The 20,846-nt window shown below is 46.3% G+C and overlaps 1 long non-coding RNA gene and 1 pseudogene across 6 annotated transcripts in view; one reads left to right on the top strand and one right to left on the bottom strand.

Annotated features, from left to right (window-relative positions):
* Positions 1-20,846, bottom strand: part of LOC144579672 (uncharacterized) — a 91,207-nt gene that overhangs the window by 15,117 nt on the left and 55,244 nt on the right. The gene's annotated exons all lie outside the window — the stretch shown is intronic.
* On the top strand, positions 1,801-1,895 carry LOC144579845 (small nucleolar RNA U13; annotated as a pseudogene).

Raw genomic sequence — 20,846 nt, 5'->3', positions numbered from 1 at the left:
ATCTACACTAAAAAGAAAATAAAAATATAGAAAGGCATGGGGGCACAGGTTTTAGTCTCTGCTACTTGGGAGGCTGAGGAAAGAGGATCGCTTGGGCCCAGGGGTTCAAGGCTGCAGTGAATTAGGATTATGCCATTAAATACAAGACCTTGTAGAAGAAAGAGAAAAGTGGGGGAGAGAAAAAAGAGGAGGATGAGAGGGGGAAAGGGAAGAAAAAAGTAGGAAAAGGGAATAGTGAGAGGGAAAGAAAGAAAAAAGAAAGAAAATAGAAAAGAAATGAGGAAAACATATAAACATTTACTCTGTGAGAGAATGGTGTTCTCGACAGAATAATTTTAACAGGAAACCTGGGAAAAACTCAAGAGCACTTCATTATGAAACTAGCTGAATGCATTCCATTCCATGGACTATTACATGGTCATTTGCACTATACGGGAGATGCTGATTTTATTAGGTAAATATATTAACTCCACGTGCTGATTGTGTGCATAGATCATCTCGGAAAAGAATCACCAAAGGAACCGTAACAGTGGTTGGCTTCGAGAAGGGGTGGGAGAGCGGCTTTAAGGCTGCACCAACACCAACTGATAGAACTTTTTACAATAAAGACCATATTTCTGGGCCATCTGCAGCTGTGCAGCACTTGAAATGTGGACCATGCAGCCAAAGAACCAAATCTTTCATTTTCTTAAATGTTAATTTATTTAGATTTTTTTTCCTTTTTTGAGATGGAGTCTCGCTCCGTTGCCCAGGCTGAAGTGAAGTTGCATGATCTTGGCTAACTGCAACCTCTGTCCCCCAGGTTCAAGCACTTCTTTTGCCTCAGCTTCCAAAGTAGATAGGGTTATATGGGCTCACTGCCGCATCCGGTTGCTTTTTCTGTTTTTAGTATAGATGGGGTTTCACCATGTTGGTCAGGCTGCTCTCAAACTCCTGACCTCAGGTGAGCCACCAGACTCGGCCGCCTAAAATGCTGGGATTACAGGCATGAGCCACCGTATCCAGCATCACGTAGATTTCATAAACACATATGCCATGAGCTGCCATATGGGAGACTCGGTTCTATACTCTTTCATAGTTTTTGAACTTTCAATCATTTAAATGCATGGCCTATTTTTTTGAGTTATAGCACTTAATAGAATAGTATTTAGATTGTATTAATCTAAATAAAATCTACCATAGAATTTACATTGTACCAGTGAATGCTGATATATAAAAAAATTGCCAAGGTGTATGTGTGTGTGTGTGTGTGTGTTCATGTGCACGTTTATGTGTATGTATATTTCACTTTTTTTGAGTTAGTCGCGCTCTGCCACCCAGTCTGGAGTGCGGTAGTATGAACCTGGCTCACTGCAACCTCTGCCTCTAGGGTTCAAGTGGTTCTCCTGCCTAAGCTTCCCGAGTAACTGGGATTACAGGGACACACCACCACATCCAGCTCATTTTTGTATTTTTAGTAGAGAAGGCGTTACACCATGTGGGCCGGGCTGGTCTTGAACTCCTGATCTCAAGAGATCCACCTGCCTTGGCCTCCCAAAGTACTGAGGATTACAGGCATAAGCCAGCATGCACAGATAAAAAGGTGTGTTTTTTGAGAAAAATGAACAACGTACCAACAAAAAATAGGGAACAGCTGGGGCTGGTGGCTCATTCCTATAATCCTAGCTCTTTGGGAGGCTGAGGTGGGAAGATCGCTGGAGTCCAGGAGGTTAAGGCTGCGGTGACCCATGATTGCACCACTGCCCTCCAGCATGAGTATTGCAGCAAGACCCTGCCTCAAGAAAAACTAAAATTTTAAAAAACCAAAACCTAAGCATGACGATTGGGTTATCAGGCTATTTTATATGTGCCATTCTCAAAACTTGTTACGGTATCATCACATCACTCATCCGACACGAAAAAATAAAAAATAAAACCCAGAAACTCAAAGTAAAAATATTTGCAAATCTATAGTGTTATGCGTTGTGCTCTGTCTCCCCGAAAGATGCTGAAGCCCTATGCCGCAGGGTCTGTGGATGCGACCTTATTTGGAAATAGCCTCTTCCCATGTGATCGAGCTAAGCTGAGGTAATGAGGGTGAATCCTAATCCAGTGTGCCTGGTGTCCTTATAAAAAGGGGATGTGTGGACAAAGACACCTACAAAGGGAAGACGGTTTCAAGACAGAGACAGAAGACCACCTGCAAGCCAAGGAACTCTGGAGGCTCTGAGAATCCATGAGCGAGACCTGGGACGGACCTCCTTCACAGCCTTCAGAGAAAAAACAAACAAACAATAAAAAATCCCTTGATTTCAGACTCCTGGCCTCCAGAACTGTGAGAATAAATCTCTCTGGTTGAAGCCACACAGTTTTGTGTACTTTGTTAAGGCAGCGCTGGGAAATGAATGCAGAGTTCTTGGGGCACGCATCAACACTTCTGAAGGAAATGTGGGACGTTCAATGCTTGAACTTACAATTTATACCTTTCTCTACTCTGAATTGTTTTTTTTTTGAGACGCAGGGTCTCACTCTGTCACCCAGGCTGGAGTGCAGTGGCACAAGCATGGCTCACTGCAGCCTCCAGTTCCTGGGCTGCAGCAATCCTCTTGCCTCAGCCTCCTGAGTAGCTGAGACTATGGGCACATGCCACTGTGCCCAATTTTTTAAAAATGTTTTCTAGAGATGGGGTCATGCTATGTTGCCCAGGTTTACCTGGAACTCCTAGCCTCAAGTGATCTTTCCATCTTGGCCTCCAAAATTCTGGGATTATAGGTATAAGCCATTGTAACTGGCTTGCCTTTAAAAAAAAAAAAAAACAAAAACAAAAACAAAACCAGAATCTTCCTATATTGCCCAGGCTGGAGTCCAGGGACATGATCTTGGCTCACTGCAACCTCCACCTCCTGGGTTCAAGCAATTCTTTTGCCTCAGCCTCCCGAGTAAGTCAGCTTATAGTCTCCTACCACCACACCTAGCTAATTTATGTATTTTTATTACAGGCGAGGTTCCACCTGTGGGCCAGGCTGGTCTCGAACTGCTGACTTCAGGTGATCCGCCCACTTCAGCCTCCAAAAATGCTATGATAGTGGCTCACTGCAACCTCCGCTCCTGGGTTCAAGCAATGCTCCTGCCTCAGCCTCCCAAGTAGCTGGGATGACAGGTTCCTGCCACCATGCCAGTTTTTGTACCTTCAGCAGAGACGGTGTTTCACCATGTTGGCCAGGCTGGTCTTGAACCCCCGAAATCAGGTGATCCGACTGCTTCAGCCTCCCAAAAGGATAGGATAACAGGCATGTGCCACTGTGCCCGGCCCACTTCTGTTATTATTACAGTGTAATATATAATGAAATATTTACACAACTCGCCGTAACGTAAAATTAGTGGGAGCCCTGAGCTTGTTTTCCTGAAACTAGAGCTTCCCTTCTGAAGGTGACGGGAGACATTGACAGATAAACAGGCATTGGATTCTCATAAGGAGCACGCAGTCCAGCTCCCTCGCATGTGCTGCTTACGGTAGGGTTTGCATTCCTATGAGACTCTAATAACGCCACCGACCTGACAGAAGGTGGAGCTCAGGTGGTGATGCCAGAAATAAGGAGCGGCTGTGAACACAGATAAAGCCTCCCTAGCCCGTTCGCTGCTCACCTGCTGTGCTGCCTGCCCAGTTCCCAACAGGTGAGATGGGCACGGTGGCTCGCGCCTGTAATCCCAGCACATTGGGAGACTGAGGCAGGTGGATCACCTGAGGTTGGGAGTTCGAGACCAACCTGACCAACATAGAGACACCCTGTCTCTACTAGAAATACAAAAATTAGCCTGGCATGGTGGCTCATACCTGTAATCACAGCTACTTGGGAGTCTGAGGCAGGAAACTGGCTTGAATCTGGGAGACAGAGGTTGCAGAGAGTCAAGATCATGCCATTGCATTCCAGCCTGGGAAACAAGAGCAAGACTCCCTGTCAAATTAAAAAAAAAAAAAAGCCAGGGTGCAATGGCTCACACTTGCAATCACAGCACTTTGGGAGAATGAGGAGGGCAAATCACCTGAAGTAAGGCGTTTGGGACCAGCCTAGCAAACATGGTGAAACCCTGTCTCTACTAAAAATACAAAAATTAGCCATGTGTGGTGGTATATGCCTGTAATCCCAGCTACTCAGGAGGCTGAGGTGGAAGAATTACTTGAGCCTCGGAGATGGAGGTTACATTTACCTAAGATAGCACCACTGCACAGACTGAGACTCTGTCTCAAAAAGAAAAAAAAAAACAGGCTACTGGTACAGATCCGTGGCCAGGAGGGTTGGGGACCCAAGCTGTAGACAATATGTAATAATCAAATCGGGGTAACTGAGACAGTCATCACCTCAAATATTTATCTTTTGTTTTGGGAATAAGAAAATTCTTCTCTTCTAGCTATCTTGAAATATTCAAATAAATTCTCATTCACTGTAATTTCCCTTGTGCACTATTGATTACTGTAACATATTCCTTCTATCTAGGCCTTCTGGTCTTTCATTCATTCTTTTTTAAAATTATTTTCATTTATTTCTGAGACAGTCTCTCTCTTTCTGCCAGGCTACAGTGCAGTGACATGGTCTCGACTCAATGTAACCTTCACCTCCTGGGTACAGGCAATTCTCCTGTCTCAGCCTCCTGAGTAGCTGGGATTACAGGCGTGCATCAGTATTCCTAGCTAACTTTTTTTTATTTTTAGTAGAGATGGGGTTTCACCATGTTGTCCAGGCAGGTCTCGAATCCCTGACCTCAAGCAATCCACCCACCTCGGCCTCCAAAAGTGCTAGGAGTACAGGCGTGATCCACAGCACCCGGCCATTTATTCATTCTTACATTCATTCATTCTATGAATAACTACTGCCTGGTTATCATATACCTGACAGGGCTCCGGGCTCTGGGGAAACAGCAATGAGCAAAACAAAGTTGCTGCTCTCTTAATGGATCCATCATTCTAATGAGGGGAAAAGAGACAGGCGATCCATAAACAAACCATTAACACAGACAGCACATCAGGTGGAGAGTGCTGTGGAGAGTTCTATGGAGAATAAAAACTAAAGCAGGTATGGCCAGGTGCGGTGGCTCCCATCTGTAATCCCAGCACTTTGGGAGGCTGAGGAGGATGGATCCCTTGAGGTTAGGAGTTCAAGACCAGCCTGGCTGACATGGTGAAATGCCATCTCTACTAAAGGTACAAAAAAGAAAATTACCTAGGTGTGGTGGCAGCTGCCTGTAATCCTAGCTACTCAGTAGGGTGAGGTGGGAGGATTGTTTGAACTTGGGAGGTGGAGGTTGCAGTGAGCCGACATTGCGTCACTGCACTCCAGCCTGGGGAACAGAGCAAGACTGTCTTCAAAAATAAAAAAGTAAAGAGAAATCGGGTGCAGGTTAGAGTGCACTAGCACAAGCAGGGGTGCTCAGGTGGTGATGAAGGTGGTCAGGAAAGGCCTCTCTGTGAAGGTGATAGACATGAGGGCTGAGCCTGAGGACTCCTGAAGAGAGCAGCACGGGAGGGCCCTAGGTATTGGTCCCATTTGTGATCCTTTTGTTTTGTTTTCTTTGGTTTTTGACCCAAAGTCTTGCTCCGTCACCCAGGCTGGAGTGAAGTGGCACAATCTGGGGCCACTGCAACCTCCACCAACTGGGTTCAAGGCACCTCAGCCTCCCAAAGAGCTCGGATGTCAGGCGTGAGTCACTGTGCCTTGCCTATGCATCAACATGTTTAAATTCTTCAGAAAGCTGTGCTTTAGGAAGGGTGTTCTGACAGCAATCAGAAATAAATGACAACGGCAGAACAAGAATCACGTCAGTGACAGGGTGGCTATGGACATTTGTTGGCCAGCAGCAAAAAAGCCACTCATACCCTGGATTCTATCTCTGCAGCCTGTCTGCACCTGAACTCTCCTCCCCACATCAGTGGAAGCCTGGAACTCTCAGAAGAGCAGACCTCAACAGACGCTGTCACCTTCACCAGAATGATGGAATTAATTCATTCATGCAGAAGATAGCAGAAACCCGGTGAGAACAGGATCCAGAATGTGTGGGTTTTGATGGACAGGGTGGTAGGATCAGGGAGGCTCCACCTACCTCACCTCCTGAGCCCCACACTCCTTCCCCAGTCCTGATCACCATAGAGACTAGAGTGACATGACCAGAAATGTAGACGCTTGGAAAGACACCAGCGACATAAAGAAGAGGAGGCCAGAGGTCCACAAGGTACCCAGATCCTGGCCTCGGATGCCCAGGACTCTGTCCAGAAAGGCTCCCTCCCAGCCATGGAACTTGATGGTCCTCGAGTTCCTGAGTATAGAGCTGGTGAGTCGGGCCCACAAGTCCTTCTGCCTCGTTTGCTCTCCTGGGATTGGAGGGAAGAGAGAGATGAAGACACAGCTGGTCCGGAATTCTCCCCTGCACCCTGACAGTCACCGTGCAGCAAATCCTGCTGATCCTTCCTACTGCTTCCCAAAGCTGTCTGCCTCTCCGCATCTCTGACCCTCAGTCCTGATCCATCCACCATCATCCTGTGCCTGGATTCCTGCAGGAGCTGACCCAGGACCACTGCCACAGAAAGGAGGCTTCTGGTGCCCAGAGAACAGAGGCTTCCCCTGAGCCCACCTGGGTATGGCACCATCAGGAAGGCTACCTGGAGGTGGGTAATGCCTGAGCTACATCTTTCTTCCTTTTACATTTTTGGTGGAGTTGTGGGGTCTCACTCTGTTGCCCAGGCTGGCCTCAAGCTCTTGGGCTCAAGTGACCCTCTGCCCCTGGCCTCCTAAAGTACTGGGATTACAACCTGAGCTACATGTTAAATGGCCAGGAGGTGGGTGCTGGGCAGGCAGAGGATGAGGGGATGGAGCCGGGAAGAGGGATTGAAGGCTCTGAGACAGGGGACAACAAACACCTAGGCAGAGGGAGCAGCATGACTGAGAGGACACTCAGTGTGGCCAGAGGAGTACGTGCGCGGCGTCACTTGGCACTTTAGGGTCAGGCAGGAGTTCGGGGTCTGTGCTTAACCGGGGAGGGGCATCATCAGAAGGCAGCTGCCTGGAGAAGGTATTTTGTTATTTCTTGAGATGGAGTCTTGCTTTGTTACCAGCCTGGAGTGCAGTGGCGCGATCTTGGCTCACTGTAATCTCTGCCTCCTGGGTTCGAGTGATTCTCCTGCCTGACATTCTGGAGTAGCTAAGATTATAGGTGCCTGCCACGATGCTCAGATAATCTTTGTATTTTTTAAGAGGGATGGCATTTTGCCATGTTGACCAGTCTGGTTTAGAACTCCTGAACTCAGGTGATCCACCTGTTTCGAATTCCCAAAGTGCTGGGATTAGAGGCATGAGTCACTGTGCTCGGAGGAGGCCATGCAGGAGGCTGGCCAAATGACAGATAATTGGAAAGCTGGGCCTAGAGAGAAAATAAGTTCCTTCCCTTTATCCCCCTTCCACCTTTCTTTTCTTCCCTACTCCTTTCTTCTGCTCTCCTGCCTTGCTTTCTACCCTCTTTTTCCACCTCCCTCCTCCCTTTCTTCCTTGCCTCCATCATTCCTTCTCTTCCTCTTTCAACTCTTTCCTTCCCTCCATCTGTCCTCCCTTTCCTATCTTTCCTTCCCTCCCTCCTTTTCACTCCTCCCCTCCCTCCTTTCTCCCCATCCCTCCCTTCTTCCCTTCCTCTTTCCTACCCTTCTCCCCTCCCTCCCTTCTTCCGTAGTTCTCAAACACTTGTCCAGTACCTTCTGCATGCCGAGCACTAACTAGATACTGAATCTGCCACAAAGAGTGTGCTGTGCTGCCGTGGAGCTTCTAGTCTAAGGAGAGCAAGGCCATTGGCCCCTTCCGGGTGCTTCTTGAAGGGCCCTTTAGGAAGTGGGAAGTGCTGGGGAACAGCAAAAATGAACCCAAAACAGGCCAAGGAAGAGAGATGCTGAAAGGAGAGGGATGGGCGGGGTGTGTCCTTGCTGAACGATGGTGAGGAAGGTGGACCTGACTGCAGGGGGTGCTGGAGGGGACAAGGGTCTTCTAGAGTGAGGGTGGTCCAGGCGGAGAGCAGCTAAAGCAGATGCCTGGAGAGATGTGTGAACATCAGGCAGGTGTGAGGATGGGGTAGATGGGAAAGGGAGGGAGACGGGTGGAAGGTGAGGCTGGAGTCAATGAGGCAGCTCAGGGAGGGCCAGGTGGGCCACTGTGGGGCCTTTGGCTCAGACTGAGGAAAATGGGGCTGCTGTAGGTCTGAGCAGAGGAGGGTGTGATGAATTCAGCTCACACAGGTCTCCTGTGGCTGGAAGTGGAGAGAGACTGGGGCAGAAGTAAGGAGTGAGCCAGGGCCTTGCTGCTGGATGCATTTTTCAGATGACGCCAAGCAAATCTGCTGACTGATGGGGTGCAGGAGAGAAAGGCATTGATCTGACCCAGGGCCTGGGGTCTGAACACTGGAGGGAAGAGCCGCCGTCCAATGCGATGGGGAAGGAGAGGGGCAGGTCTGCACAATGGGCAACTTGCAGAGACAAGAACAAAGCCAGACCCGCCGGATCCCACTCAGCTCTGCCCTCCCCATCGCCCACACCAGGGCCTGTGTCTTCCTCCCTACTTCCTGCCTGGTCCGTCTTTTCCCCCAAAAGCCAAACCTGAAAGTGATTCCTCTTTTTGCTGATGAAGAAACCCAGAGGCAGGTGGCTCAGGAAGAAAGCGATGGTGGAGAAACCCGGGAGCTAGGCACGGAGGGGACAGAACCTCAGGAGATCCTGGGGAGCCCAGCTGCCAGAGGCGTGTGAACTACAGCAGCTCCATCTTGAATAGGAGATGCGTAAAAGGAGGCTGAGACCTACTGGGTTTCATTTCCAGGCAGTGAAGCCACTCTGAGTCACAGGATGAGACAGGAGGGCAGCACAGGATACAGGTCACAGAGACCTTGTCAGTAAAACAGGCTGCAGTAAAGAAGCCAGTCCAAGACCCACCGAAACCAAGATGATGACCAGAGTGACCTCTGCTCATCCTCACTCCTACATTTGCCACCAGCGCCATGACAGTTTAAAAATGCCATGGCAACATCAGAAAGTTTCCCTATAAGATCTATAAAAGGGGAGTCATGAATAGTCCAACCCTCATTTAGCATGTCAGGAAGAAATGACCCTAAAGATGGGCACCAGCGCCCTCTGGGCTGCTCTATGGAGTAGCTATTTCATCTTCATCTTAAAAAACTTGCTTTTTAAGGAAAGAATAAACTTACACTGTGGCTCACATTTGTAATCCCAGCACTTTGGGAGGCTGAGGCAGGTGGATCACCTGAGGTCAAGAGTTCTAGATCAGGCTGGCCAACATGGTGAAATGCTATCTCTACTAGAAATATAAAAATTAGCCAGGTGTGGTGACATGCACCTGTGATCCCAGTTACTCAGGAGGCTGAAGCAGGAAAATCTCTCGAACCCGGGAGGCGTAGGTCGTACTGAGCCAAGATCACACCGCTACTCTCTATCTAACCTGGGCAACAAAGACTCCATCTCAAAACCAAACCAAAACAAAACAACAAAAAAGCAAACAAACAAACAATTGTGCTTTCACTTTACAGACTCATGCTGAATTGCTTCTTACACGAGATCCAAGGACCCTCCCTTGTGGTCTGGATCGGGTCCCCTTTTCTGTAACACAGCTGCAGATCCTGAAGAGGGTCAGACTTGGATCCTAAGATGCGGAGTCAAGGAATGTGATAAGGACAGCCACCGGGTCCCAGGGATCTGGGCTCATGGGGGTCTGCTGGGTCAGGAGGTGCCTGCTGAAGACAGAGTCCGTCAATGTCAGGGAGGGAATCACCCACTTACACGATGGGGAGAGAGTCATATTCAAGAAAGAACATGCACACACACGAGTGGGACTGGGAGCTGTTCCTGGCCACAACAGTGAAGTTGAGACCTCTGGAATAAGGACTGGGTTCAAATCCTGACTCTGAGGATGGTGAGGGTGGCTTTGGGGCAAGTCCCCTCCCTAATGTGCAGTTCCCTTGTCTGAAAAATGGGAAAGAGTTGCCCTCATTTTGCATGTTTGCTTATTACATTTAAGTATCTTTCTAATCTTCATTTTACCCTCATGAGGGTTGTAAGACTTAGCAAATCATCATACAGATTCCCAGTTACCTTTGAAGACAAAAAGTAAATAAGGTTTTAGTTTAAGTCTTGTGCATTATTTGAGACATACACTGAGAGTTTGAAACTCTCACTTAACTGGATGTCTTGTGTTTTCTCTGGCAACCCTGCTCCCTACCAACGTGGTGCTTTTGGGATACATATCCCCCTGCCTTTCAGCTTTGGTTTCTATATCTGGAAAATGTGAAAGTGGGAGGTAGAATAAATGATTTTTATGTTGCTCTGACTTTCTAAGAGTCCTTCACAGGTTACTTGAACCCATTCTCTCACCAAGCCCCCCCCACCCCAACTCCAGTCTGCATGCCTCAATTTCCCCTCTTAGTCCTTAGGAACACTTTTTTTTTTTTTGGAGATGGAGTCTCACTCTGTTACCCAGGCTGGAGTGCAGAGTCACGAACTTGGCTCCCTGCAACCTCTGCTTCCCAAACAATTCTGCTGTCTCAGCCTCCTGAGTAGCTAGGATGACAGGTGTGCATCGCTATGCCTGGCTAATTTTTGTATTTTTAAAACACACAGGGTTTCACCATGTTTTCAGGCTGGACTCGAACTCCTGGACTCAAGTGATCTATTCACCTCAGCCTCCCTAAGTGCTGGGATTACAGGTTTGACCCACCCCACTCAGCTCAAAGAAAGTACAACACCATTTTCTAATATCGGGTCAGTTTGTTTCATTCATATGGCAATGGCGTCACCTGGTGGCTTCATGGAGGAGTGCCCTGAGGGTAAACCTCCCACAGCAGGCGTTGGCAAAACACTCAAAGGAATCTGACAAAAGATGACCATCTCTCTCTGGGGAAAAATGGTTCATAAAACGGTAGCAACCTCAGTATCCACCCCTCCTTCACCAGGATCTCATGGTGATGTTAGGAACTGTCTACCAAGAGGCAGGAAAAGTGCACAGGGAAAGTGACACGGTGCATTATCTGCAGATATCTCGGTCTTCTCTGTTTTTTTTTTAAAGGGGAGTCTTGCTCTGTCCCTCAGGCTGGAGTGCAGTGGTGAAATCTCGTCTAACTGCAATTTACACCTCCGGGTTCAAGCAATTCTCCTGCCTCAGCCTCCTTAGTAGCTTGGATCACAGGCACACGCAACCATGCCCGGTTCATTTTTGTATTTTTAGCAGAGACAAGATTTCGCCGTGTTAGCCAGGCTGATCTTGAACTCCTGACCTCAAGTGATCTGTCCAGCTCAGCCTCCCAAAGTGCTGGGATTACAGACATTCACCCCCATGCCCGGTTTTCTCACTTTATTTATTTTTTAGATGGAGTCTCACTCTGTCACCCAGGATGGAGTACGATGGTGTGGTCTCTACTCACTGCAACCTCCACCTCCCGGGATTCTCAGCCCTCAGTCTCTCGAGTAGCTGGACTACAGGCATATGCCAACACACCTGGCTAATTTATGTATTTTTAGTAAAGATGGGATTTCACTATGTTGGTCATGATGGCCTCGAACTCCTGACCTCCAGTGATCCTTTCACCTAGGTTTCCTAAAGTGCTGGGATTACAGGCGTGAACCACCATGTCTGGCTGTGGGTTTTCTTGAAAACCCACATGATTCCTCATCATGTTTAACAGAACTGTGCCACAGCCCTGGACTTCCCTCAATTCATCCTCCTTTGAATAGTGAACCTCTCAAAAGCTGTAACAAACATGGAAGAGCCACTGGCAGGGTGGGCTGGTTGGTGGCAGGGGGGCTGGGGTCCCCGCAGTTGGCATCCCCTTTCCAAGGATGTACACATGGCCTCATATACCAGTTCTTTTATCTCCTAGGTCAGCTGGTCGACACCGTCTGGGTAAAAAAAGGAGACCAGATCTTGTTTTCATCCACGTTTGAAGCCAATGTCACCACCCACGACATTGCTGTCAGTGCGTGCCCAAGCCCCCGGTAGCCTAGAAAAATTAAGACCTGGTTTATTAACCATACACCTACCAGACCCAACCCAGCCAAAACATGAAATCGATTGGGCTCAGTGACCCACATTTGTACTTCTAGCACTTGGGGAGGCCAAGGCGGGTGGATGTCCTGAGGTCAGGAGTTTCAGACCAGCCTGGCCAACGTGGTGAAACCCCATCTCAACTAAAAATATAAAAATGAGCCTAGGGTAGTGGTGCACACCTGTAATCGCAGCTACTCGGGAGGCTCAGGTTGGAGAATCACTTCAATACAGGAGGTGGAGGTTGTAGTGAGCCGAGATTGAACCATTGCATTCCAGACTGGGCAGAGCGTGAGACTCCATCTCAAAAAACAACAGTAACAACAGCAGAAACACAAAATCAAACAACGCCTTTTTTTTTTAGAGACAGAGAGGGACTTCCTGTGTTGTCCAGGCTACAGTGCAGTGGTACAATCATAGCTCACTGCAGCCTCTTATTCCCATGCTCAAGCAATCTTATCACTTAAGCCTCCTGAGTAGTTGGGATTACAGGTGCATGCCACCATGCTCAACTAATATTTGTGTGTGTGTGGAGATGGGACCTCACCATGTTGGCCAGGCTGTCCTCAAACTTTGGGCATCAAGGGGCCCTCCCTTCTCAGCCTTCCAAAGTGCTGGAATTACAGGCATGAGCCTCTGATCCTGGACAAAACCTAATTACACATTCATAAATGACCAAGGGTATGATGGCTCATGTCTGTAATCCCTTTACTTTGGGGAGGATGAGAGGATATATTGAGGTAAGGAGTTCGAGACTGGCCAGGCCAATAGGATGAAACCCCATCTCTACTGAAAGAATACAAGGCTGGGAGTGGTGGCTAACACCTATAATCCTATGACTTTGGGAGGCTGAGGTAGGCAAATCATGATGTCAGGAGTTCGAGACCAGCGTGGCCAACATGGTGAAACCCTCTCTACAAAAAATACAAAAATTAGCTGGGTGTGGTGGTGTGCATCTGTAATCCTAGGTACTCAGGAGGCTGAGGCAGGAGAAATGCTTGATCCTGGAAGGTGGAGGTTGCAGTAAGCTGAGATCACACCAATTTATTCCAGACTGAGGGACAGAGCAAGAATCTATCTCAGAAAAAAAATTAGCCAGGCATGGTTGCATGTTCCTGTGATCTCAAGCTACTCTGGAGGCTGAGGTGGGAGGATTTCTTGAACCAGGGAGAATGAGGCTGCAGTGAGCTGAGGTCATGCCACTGCACTCCAGCCTGTGTGACAGAATGAGACCCTGTTTCAATAAATCAATAAATAAAATAAAAATTTGTAGTCTCCCAATTGGGAGGCCGGAAGTGTAGTTGGGTGTCTGCAGGCCAGGCTCTCTCTGGAGGCTCTGGGACAGCAGGCATCCCTTGACTTATAGTGGCCATTGTCCTTCTATGCATGTCTGTCACTGTGTGAAAATTTATTTTTGGGCGGGCACAGTGGCTCACACCTATAATCCCAGCACTTTGGGAGGCCGAGACAGGATTGCTTGAGCCTAGAAATTCAAGTTTAGCCTGGGAAACATAGTGAGATACCATCTCTACATAAAATACAGAAAATTAGCTGGGCATGGTGGAACACACCTGTAGTCCCGGCTACTCAGGAAGCTGAGGTGGAAGGATCATTTGAACCCAAGAGATTGATGCTGCATTGAGCTATGATCACATCACTACACTCAAGCCTGGGTAACAGAACAAGACTGTCTCAAAAAAAATATTTTACTCTTTCTTTTTCTTTTACTGGCAACGTATTTCCCTTTTAGTAAGGACACCAGTTATATGGGATCAGGGCCCCACCATCATAACCCATTTTAACTTGATAACCTCTGTAAAGACCCAGTCTCCAGATAAGGTCATGCCTGTAATCCCAGCACTTTGGAAGGCTGAGGTGGGAGGATCACTTGAGGCCAAGAGTTCAAGACCAGCCCGGGCAATACAGTGAGACTTCACCTCTACAAAAAAAATAAAAAAAAAATAGCTTGGTGTAGGGGTGTGTACCTGTAGTCCCAGCTCCTTGGAAGGCAGGAGCACAGAGTGAGCCCAGGAGGTCGAGGATGCAGGCATCTGTGATTGTGCCACTGCCCACCGGCTGGGCAATAGCAAGACCTAGTCTGTCTCAAGAGAAAAAAAAAAGTTTGCTGATCCAATGTGGGGTAATTTTTTATAACTTTAACTCTGTATTTTTTCATATTGCTTAGCTTTTCCACATGAACTCTGTGATTATAACAAGAAAATAGCAGTCACGTTACATTTTTTTGTTTTTTGAGATGGCGCTCTGATCTTGTTTCCCAGGCTGGAGTGCAGTGGCATGATCTTTGTTCATTGCAATCTCCGCCTCCTGGGTTGGGCGATTCTCCTGCCTCAGCCTCCTGAGTAGATGGAACTACAGGCACATGCCACCCTGCCTTGCTCATTTTTGTATTTTCTGTAGAGAGGGGAATTCACCGTGTTGGTCAGGCTGGTCTCGAACTCCTGGCTTCAAGTGATCTGCCCACCTCAACCTCTCAAATTGCCGGAATTGCAGGCATCAGCCACTGCATCCGGCCATTCTTATCTTTTTGTCCACAGAAATGACCAGCATTTCAATTTTTGTTTGTCTTGTTTTGTTTTTCTTAAATGAAAACAAACTAGCAGTTATAATTGGGAGGACAATTTGCATTATGGGAATCTGGGAGTCATGCCAATTTCTGTAATCAAAGTTGGTAAAAAAAAACTGGGGTTATGCGATGGGGTGGTGGCACACGCCCATAATCCCAGCACTTTGGGGGGCTGACGTGGGTGGATCACCTGAGATCAGGAATTTGAAAACAGCCTGGCTAACATGGTGAAACCCCGTCTCTATGAAAAAAAATACAAAAATTAGTCAGGCCTAGTGGTGGGTGCCTGTAATCTCAGTTACTCGTGAGACTGAGCAGGAGAATAACTTGAGCCTTGGAGGGGGAGTGAGACTCTGTCTCAAAAAAAAAAAGAAAAGAAAAGAAAAAAAAATTTATCCTGGAATGTAAGGCTGATTCACCATACACAAGTCTATAAACATAATTCTCCACATAAACAGAACCAAACACAAAAACCACAGGATTATCTCCATAGATGCAGAGAAGGCAAAACTCTCAATAAACTAGGTATTGACAGAACTTATCTCAAAATAATAAAAGCTATTTATGACAAACCCACAGCCAGTATCACAATGAATAGGCAAAAACTGGAAGCATTCCCTTTGAAATCTGGCACTAGACAAGGATGTCCTCTCTCATCACTCCTATTCAATATAGTACTGGAAGTTCTACCCAGAGCAATTAGGCAAGAAAAAAAAAAAATAAACCGTATTCAAATAGGAAAGGAGGAAGTCAAATTTTCTCTCTTTGCGGACGACATGATTGTATATCTAGAAGACCCCATCGTCTCAGCCCACAATCTCCTGAAACTGATAAGCAACTTCAGCAAAGTCTCAGGATAAAAAATTAATGCACAAAAATCACAAGCATTCCTATACGCCAATAACAGACTTAAAGAGAACCAAATCAAGAAGGAACTGCCATTCACAATTGCTACCAAGAGAATAAAATGCCTAGGAATAAAAGTAACAAGGAATTTAAAGACCTCTTCAAGGAGACGTACAAACCACTGCTCAACAAAATAAGAGAGGACACAAACAGATGGAGAAATATTCCATGGTATTCATTGGGAAGATTCAGTATCATGAAAATGGCCATACTGCCCAAAGTAATCTATAGATTCAACACTATCCCTATCAAGCCACCAAGGGCCTTCTTCACAGAACAGGAAAAAAACCACCTTAAACTTCATATGGAACCAGAAGAGAGCCCACATAGCCAAGTCAAATCTAGGCAAAAAGAACAAAGCTGGAGGCATCACACCACCTGACTTCAAACTATACTACAATCCTACAGTAATCTAAAGAGCATGCTACTGGTACCATAACAGAGATAAAGATCAATGGAACAGAACAGAGGCCTCAGAGGCAAGACCACACATCTACAACCATCTGATCTTTGACAAACCTCACAAAAATAAGCAATGGGAAAAGGATTCCCTGTTTAATAAATGGTGTTGAGAAAACTGGCTAGTCCCGTGCAGAAAGCAGAAACTAGACCTTTTCCTGACACCTTACACTGAAATTAACACCAGATGGATTAAAGACTTAAACATAAGACCTAACACCATAAAAATCCTAGAAGAAACCCTACACAAAACCATTTAGGATATAGGCATAGGCAAGGACTTCATGACTAAAACACCAAAAGCATTGGCAACAAAGGACAAAATAGACAAATGGGACCTAATCAAACTCCACAGCAAAAGAAACCATCATTAGGGTGAACTGGCAACCAACAGAATGGGAAAAAATTTTTGTAATCTACCCATCTGATAAAGGGCTAATAACCAGAATCTACAAAGAACTAAAACAGATTTACAAGAAAGAAACAAACAAGCCCATTCAAAAGTGAGTGAAGGACATGAACAGACACTTTACAAAAGAAGACATACATGAGGCCAACAAACATATGAAAAATCTTCATCATCATTGGTCATTAGAGAAATGCAAATCAAAACTACATTGAGACACCGTCTCATGTCAATTAGAATGGCAATCATTAAAAAACCTGGAGACAACAGATTCTGGAGAAAATGTGGAGAAATAGAAACACTTTTACACTGTTGGTGGGAGTGCAAATTAGTTCAACCATTGTGGAAGACTGGCGATTCCTTAAGGACCTAGAAATAGAAATTCAATTTGACCCAGCAATTCCATCACTGGGTACATATCCAAAGGATTATAAGTCGTTCTACTATAAGGACACATGCACACGAATGTTAATTTTTGCACTCTTTACAATAATGAAGCCTTGGAAACAACCCAAATGCCCATCTATGGTAGACTGGACAGGGAAATTGTGGCACATATACAACATGGAATACTATGCAGGCATAAAAAAGATGTTTGTAGAGACATGGATGAACCTGGAAACCATCATTCTTACCAAACTGACACAAGAACAGAAAATCAAACCCTTCATGTTCTTACTTATAGGTGGGTGTTGAACAATGAGAACACATGGGCACAGGGAGGGAAACATGATACCCTGGGGTATGTGGTGGGAAACTAGTGGAGGGACAGCATGGGGTGGGGAGTTGGGGAGGGATAACATAGGGAGAAATGCCAGATATAGGTGATGGGGAGGAAGGCAGCAAACCACATTGCCACGTATGTACCTATGCAACAATATTGCATGTTCTTCACATGTACCCCAAAACCTAAAATGCAATTATATATATATATGCACATACAAACATATATATGTACATATATATATAAATGTATATGGAAAGTTGCCTCTCCACCTCTTTCTCCCAGACCAAAAAAAAAAAACCAGAAAGAAAAGAAAAAGAAAAATTGGGGTTATTAATCAGTTGGTAAGGAGTAATAGTCTTGTTCACAAACTTCAGATCCTTATTTTGCAGGCTAGAAAGCACTCTAGTTAGTAAAATAATAACAGTAATGACAACAGCCAAAAGGAAAGAGTATTTAAAATGCAGGAGGTGCTTGTCTAGGCTCATTTGTGGGTAACATTATTTAGCCTCGAGCATCATCTTAGGAGAGCATCCTCATATGATTCCTATCTGACAGGTGGGAAAACTGAGGCACAGAGACCTACGTTGTCTGTCCGGACTCAAAGTAGTATTAAGTTGTGGCGCAGGTGTCACCTGACATTGTCTTGTGCACTATGCCTATCTATTATTCTTATTTTTGAGACAGTTTCCTTCTTGTCCATGCTGGCGTGCAATCTCAGCTCACTGCAACGTCTGCTTCCCAGGTTGAAGCAGTTCCCCTGACTCAGCCTCCCAAGTAGCTGGGATTACAGGCACGCACCACCATGTTTGCCTAATTTTGTATTTTTAGTAGAAATAGGGTTTCTGCATGTTGGTCAGGCTGCTCTTGAACTCCTGACCTCAGGTGATCCATTCACCTTGGCCTCCCAAAGTGCTGAGATTACAGGCATGAGCCACCACACCGGGTTTTGTTTTTGAGATGGAGTCTTGCTCTGTCTTCCAGGCTGGAGTGCAGTGGGATGATCTCGGAACGCTACAACCTCCACCTCCTGGGTTCAAGCAATTCTCCTGTCTCAGCTTCCTGAGTAGCTGAGATTGTAGGCACGTGCCACCACGCTGGGCTTTTTGTAGTTTTAGTGGAGTCAGGGTTTCACCATGTTGGCCAGGCTGGTCTTGAACTTCTGACCTCAGGTGATTCACCCACCTCGGCCTCCCAAAGTGCTGGGATCACAGGCATGAGCCACCTCACCTGGCCACTATGCCTATCTCATTGTATTTCTAAAAAAAGAGGGAAAAGAAATAATTGTATTTCTATCCTCACAGTAACTCCATGAAGGAGATAGTATCATTTACCTTTTACAAATGCGAAAACAAAAGCTCCAGCTTTGTTTCACTTTGAAACCCAAGCTTGAGTGCAATGGCATGATCTTGGCTCACTACAGTCTTGACATCCGGGACTCCAGTGATCCTCCCGCTTTATCCCCCTGAGTAGCTGGGACTACAGGGGGACACAGCCACACCTGGAAAATTTTTTGAAGTTTTTTTGTAGAGATGGGGTCTTGCTATGTTGCCCAGGCTGCTCTCAAACTCCTGGGCTCAAGCAATCCTCCCATATCAACCTCCCAAAATGCTGGGATTACAGGTGTGGTCGCTCCAGCTTTTTTTCCCCCAAGTCCACATGAAGTTGTTAGTGGCTGAGTCAAAAGAGTCCCGGGGTCTGCTGACTCCTACTTCAGTGTTTTTTCATCTAGACTGTAGCCACTGTAATTTCTGGAAATATTCTAACAGTGGACTGTGATGGATTATTTGGGTGTGTAGCACAAACAGAGGAACATCTCTTAGGAGACTGAACCCTGATGTTCTGATGGGGCCAGCATGTATTCTGTAAAAACGTTCCATAGCTCCCATCCATGACCAGTGAATAAGAATTAGGTACCAGGCATGGTGGCTCACGCCTGGAATCCCAGGACTTTGGGAGGCTGATGTGGGTGGATTACTAGGTCAGTTCAAGAACAGCCTGGCCAGTATGATGAAACACCATCTTTACTATAAATAAAAAAATTAGCTGGCCGTGGTGGTGGGTGTCTGTAATTCCAGCTACTCAGGAGGCTGAGGCAGCAGAATCGCTTGAACCCAGGAGGTGGAGATTGCAGTGAGCTGAGATTGCGCCACTAAACTCCAGTCTGGGTGACAAAACAACACTCAGTCTAAAAAAAGAAAATGCTGGGCATTGGCCAGGTGCGGTGCGGTGGAACACATCTGTAATCCCAGCACTTGGAGAGGCTGTGGCAGGCAGATCGCTTGAGGTCAGGAGTTCCAGACCAGCCTGACCGACATGGTGAAAGCCCATCCCTACTAAAAATATGAAAATTAGCTGGGTGTGGTGACAGGTGCCTACAATTCCACCTACTCAGAATGCTGAGGCAGAATTGCATTAACCTAAAAGGCGCAGCCTGCAATGAGCTGAGATCCCACCACTGTACTCCAGCCTGGGCGACAGAGTGGGACTTCATCTCAAAAAAGAAAAAGAGTTGGGTGTGGAGGTGTGTGGTCTCAGCTACTCATGAGACTGAGGTGTGCGGATCGCTTGAGCCCAGGAATTTGAGGCTTCAGTGAGCTATGGTGGAGTCACTGCACTCCAGCCTGGGTGACTAAATGAGACCCCTATTTTAAAAATTTAAAATAATTTAAAAAATGAACAAAATAATAGAGACAATAGGATAGTATTCATCACCAATAAGAGATCAATCATATCACCCACTGAATCTTGCCAACATAATCAAACTCTAATCTAATGGGGTGACCATGAATCCAGCTGCAAATGTGCCAAAAATACAAAAGACAGAGAATGGGTTCACCTTCACCAAGGAAATTTAGACTTTGAGAAAGACCCAACAATGTGGAGTCTTCCAAAATTCATAGAAAGGCAAAGGGATAGGCCAGGCAAGCTGGCTCAGGCCTGTAATTCCAGCACATTGGGAGGCCAAGGTGGGCAAATCACAAGGTCAGGAGTTTGAGACCAGCCTGACCGACATGGAGAAACCCCATCTCTACCAAAAATACAAAAATTAGCCAGGTGTGGTAGCACATGCCTGTGATTCCAGCTATTCAGGAGGCTGAAGCAAGAGAATCACTTGAACCCGGGAGTCGGAGGTTGCAGTGGGCTGAGATTGTGCCATTGCACTATGGCCTGGTGACAGAGCAAGACTCTCTTTCAAAAAAAAAAAAAAAGAAAAAGAAAAAAAGGGAAAAGGGATAGAGAAAAAACTTGTAGATTGCATATTTTTTTAAATTTTACTTTTTGCTGGGCACTGTTCACACCTGTGATCACAATCATTGCACTTTGAGAGACTGAAGTGGGCAGATCACCTGAGGTTAGGAGTTTGAGGACAGCCAAGCTAACATGGTGAAACCCTGGCTCTATTAAAAGTATTAAAATTAGCTGGACATGGTCCCATGTGCCTGTAATCTCAGCTACTCGAGAGGATAAGGCAGAAGAATGGCTTGAACCCAGGAGGTGAAGGTTGCCATGAGCTGAGATCACACCACTGCACTGCAACCTGGCTGGAATTAAAAAAAAAATTAGGTTTTGTAGAGACAGGAGTCTCCCCGTGTTGTCCAGGTCGGTCTCAAACCTCTGAATTTAAATGATCCTATCACATCAGGATTACAGGTGTGAGCACTCACCCAGCTAACAAACTTGGAAATTGAAAGAGGCTTAAAAGACATAACA

Source organism: Callithrix jacchus, chromosome 16 (genome assembly GCF_049354715.1).
Source record: "Callithrix jacchus isolate 240 chromosome 16, calJac240_pri, whole genome shotgun sequence".
Classification (NCBI taxonomy): domain Eukaryota; kingdom Metazoa; phylum Chordata; class Mammalia; order Primates; family Cebidae; genus Callithrix; species Callithrix jacchus.
This window is presented reverse-complemented; position numbering and strand designations above follow the sequence as displayed.